The sequence below is a fragment of the Callospermophilus lateralis genome, chromosome 6 (assembly GCF_048772815.1).
Source record: "Callospermophilus lateralis isolate mCalLat2 chromosome 6, mCalLat2.hap1, whole genome shotgun sequence".
Classification (NCBI taxonomy): domain Eukaryota; kingdom Metazoa; phylum Chordata; class Mammalia; order Rodentia; family Sciuridae; genus Callospermophilus; species Callospermophilus lateralis.
In genome coordinates, this window is record NC_135310.1 from 96,502,141 (window position 1) to 96,505,702 (window position 3,562).

At 38.1% G+C, this 3,562-nt stretch overlaps 1 pseudogene; it reads right to left on the bottom strand.

Moving 5' to 3' along the window:
- Positions 1 to 1,044: 1,044 nt before the first annotated feature.
- Positions 1,045 to 2,931, bottom strand: LOC143401940 (60 kDa heat shock protein, mitochondrial pseudogene; annotated as a pseudogene).
- Positions 2,932 to 3,562: the final 631 nt, after the last annotated feature.

Consider the following 3,562-nt stretch of genomic DNA (forward strand, 5'->3'; position numbering starts at 1 on the left):
ATTTGTTGAAGAGGCTACCTTTTCTCCAATGCATGTTCTTGGCACCTTTGTCTAAAATAAGATAATTGTAGTTTTGTGGGTTAGACTCTGTGTCCTCTATTCTGTACCATTGGTCTACCAGTCAGTTTTGGTGCCAATACCATGCTGTTTTTGTTACTATTTCTCTGTAATATAGTTTAAGTTCTGGTATAGTGATGCTACCTGCTTCACTCTTCTTGCTAAGGATTGCTTTAGCTATTCTGGGTCTCTTATTTTTCCAGATGAATTTCATGATTGCTTTTTTTATTTCTTTGAGGAATGTCATTGGGATTTTGATCAGAATTGCATTAAATCTGTATAGTACTTTTGGAAGTATGGTCATTTTGATAATATTAATTCTGCCTATCCAAGAGCAAGGGAGATCTTTCCATCTTCTAAAGTTTTGTTTGATTTCTTTGTTTAGAGTTCTGTAGTTTTCATTGTATAGATATTTCACCTCTTTTGTTAAGTTGATTTCCAAGTATACTATTTTTTTGAGTCTATTGTAAATGAGGTAGTTTTCCTCATTTCCCTCTTAGAGGATATGTCACTAATATACAGAAATGCCTTTGATTTATGCATGTAGATTTTATATCCTGCTTCATTGCTGAATTCATTTACTAGTTCTAGAAGTATTCTGGTGGAGCTTTTTGGGTTTTCTAGGTATAGAATCATATTGTCAGCAAATAGTGCTAATTTCAGTTCTTCTTTTCCTATACATATCCTTTTTTAACTTTAAACAAATTTTTATTACACAAAGGTTGTCACATAATTGGACATTTCTCTTGTTTGTACACAATTATTCTCCACAGAAAGGCTGCTTCTGAACTTCTCATCTGGTTATGGCAAGCACTAAAATCCTGGTTTTAGAAGAATAGTAGTAGAAATGCCTTGTGATTTAAGTTGAAAGCAGTACATTGGTACAAGGCTCTTGCACCCAGTATCAGGAATGTAAAAATGTCTTTATTCAAAAATACAAAATAAATTATCTGTAGGCATGGACAATGACAGCAATAAGCCATTATATACTGTCAACTGAAACCAGTAACTGATGGTTATAGTGATTTTCTTAAACATCAACCAGCCTTTTCTTCAGTCATTCTCTTCAACTGACTTCTCTGAAGTTATTGGTGAGGAACCTTGACTTGAGCTTCCTGTCACAGTTCATTAATAATGGTAAAGCACTATTCTGTGAATTAGAACATGCCACCTCCCATACCACCTCCCATTCCACCCATTGTGCATCCATTCCAGGGTCCTTTTCTTCTTTAGGAATTTCTGTGACTACGACTTCTGCTGTAGTTAACAGAGAAGCAACTCCAGCAGCATCCAGTAAGGCAGTTCTTACAAACTTTGTTGGATCAATGATTCCTTTTTCTTCCATATTCACAAAATCTCCAAGCATAGCATCATAGCCAACTTCTGAGGAACTCTGCAGAATTTTCTCAACTATCAAAGAGCCTTCAACACCTGCATTCTTAGCAATGGTCATTGCAGGAATTTTAAGTGTTTTTTTTTTTTTTAATAATTTCTATACCAATTTTCTGATCCTCATTAGCTGGAGTTAGTGAGTCCAAAGCTGGAATACACCGAAGCAGAGCACAGCCTCCTCCCAGAACAACGTCTTCTTCAATGGCAGCTCGTGTAGCATTGAGGGCATCTGTAACTTTGTCTTTATTTTCATTCACTTCGACGTTACTTGTCCCACCAACCTTCAGCACAGCGACTCCATCTGAAAGTTTTGCCAGTCGTTCATTCAGTTTTTCCTTTTCATATTCACTATTTGTGGTTTCTAATTGCTCTGTGATTTCTTGAATATGCTTTTCAATTTGAGCTTTATCACCTTTTCCTTTCAAAAGCATGGCATCATCTTTGGTGACAATGACTTCTCCAACTTTTCCTAAATCATGAGGCTGAACGTCTTCAATATTTAGGGTCAAATCCTCCTCACCAAACACTGCACCATCAGTAGCAATAGCCATATCTTTAAATTGGTTCTGTTGTCAACAAAACCTGGAGCTTTAACTGCCACAACCTGAAGACCAACTTTTAGCCTATTCAAAGCAAGTGTACTTAGAGATTCTCCATCAACATCTTCAGCAATTATGACCAATGGTTTGTGGTGAGCATTGGCAATTTCAAGAGCAGGTACAATGGACTGGATGCTAGAAATTTTCTTTTCACTCAACAGAACATAAGCATCCTGGAATTCACATTTCTGCCTCTTGATGTATTAATAAAGTATGGAGAGATATAGCCTCTATCAAACTTCACGCCTTCAATAATTTCTAATTCATCCTCAAGTGTTTTTCCATCCTTTACTGTGATCACACCCTTTCTTCCAACCTTTTTCATTGCATCAGAAATAATGTTGCCAATTTCTTTGTCTCCATTTGCAGAAATGGTAGCAACCTGAGCAATTTCTTCAGGAGTTGTCACAGGTTTAGACTGCTTCCTGAGTTCAGCAATTACAGCATCAACAGCTAACATCACACCTCTCCTGATTTCCACTGGATTAGCATCTTTGCTAATCTTCTCAAAGACTTCTTTGGCAATAGAGTGTGCCAGTACAGTAGCAGTGGTGGTGCCATCCCCGGCCTCTTCATTTGTATTATTGGCAACATCTTGAACAAGTTTAGCCCCAATATTTTTGTATTTATTCTTTAAATCAATTGACTTTGCAATAGTCACACCATCTTTTGTTACTTTGGGACTTCCCCAACTCTGTTCAATAATTACCTTTCTTCCCTTTGGCCCCATTGTAACAGCTACAGTGTCAGCTAAAAGGTCTACACCTTGAAGCATTAAGGCTTGGGCATCTACACCAAATTTTACAACTTTGGCATAAGCCCAAGTGAGATGAGGAGCCAGTGCCCTAGACACTGGTCTCATCTGGCGAAAGACTGTGGGTAGTCAGAAGCATTTCTGCCAGGCGTCGGCAAGGTGTGCACTCTGCAAGGCAGACTGTCTAGGGCGAGTGAGGGCTACATATCCTTTTAATTTCTTTTGTCTAATTGCTCTGGTCAGTGTTTCAGGAACTATGTTGAATAGAAGTGGTGAAAGAGGGCATCCCTATCTTATTCCAGTTTTTAGAGGGAATGCCTTCAATTTTTCTCAAACAAACACACATATATATTTAGAAAAACACAGGATGTTAAAATAGTAAAATTTGGAGGGGGAAAGAAAAATGAAAGAAGAAAAATGAAAAGAAAAAATGGACATATACAACACCTCTATATTATATTATTCAGAGGACTCAGTCCTCAAAATCCTATTTCATGCAAAGTTCTTGGTTTCACATATGTTGGGGGATGTGAGGACCGGAGGATAGAGGGTTAAAAGAGAAAGAGAAAAAAAATATTTGAAGGAAGAAACCAGGGTTGTTGCTAGTTTTAGGGATCCATTTCTTTCCTGCTTCTCTTCTCATGCAATAGGTGGAGTTGTCTGTTATAAGCTGGTGTCTCTGCCCTCAGGATGATAGAGGTAGCCAGGATGGGAAGACTGGTCCTGGTGTAGGGTGCCTGGAAGCCGGGGAGTGCCACCT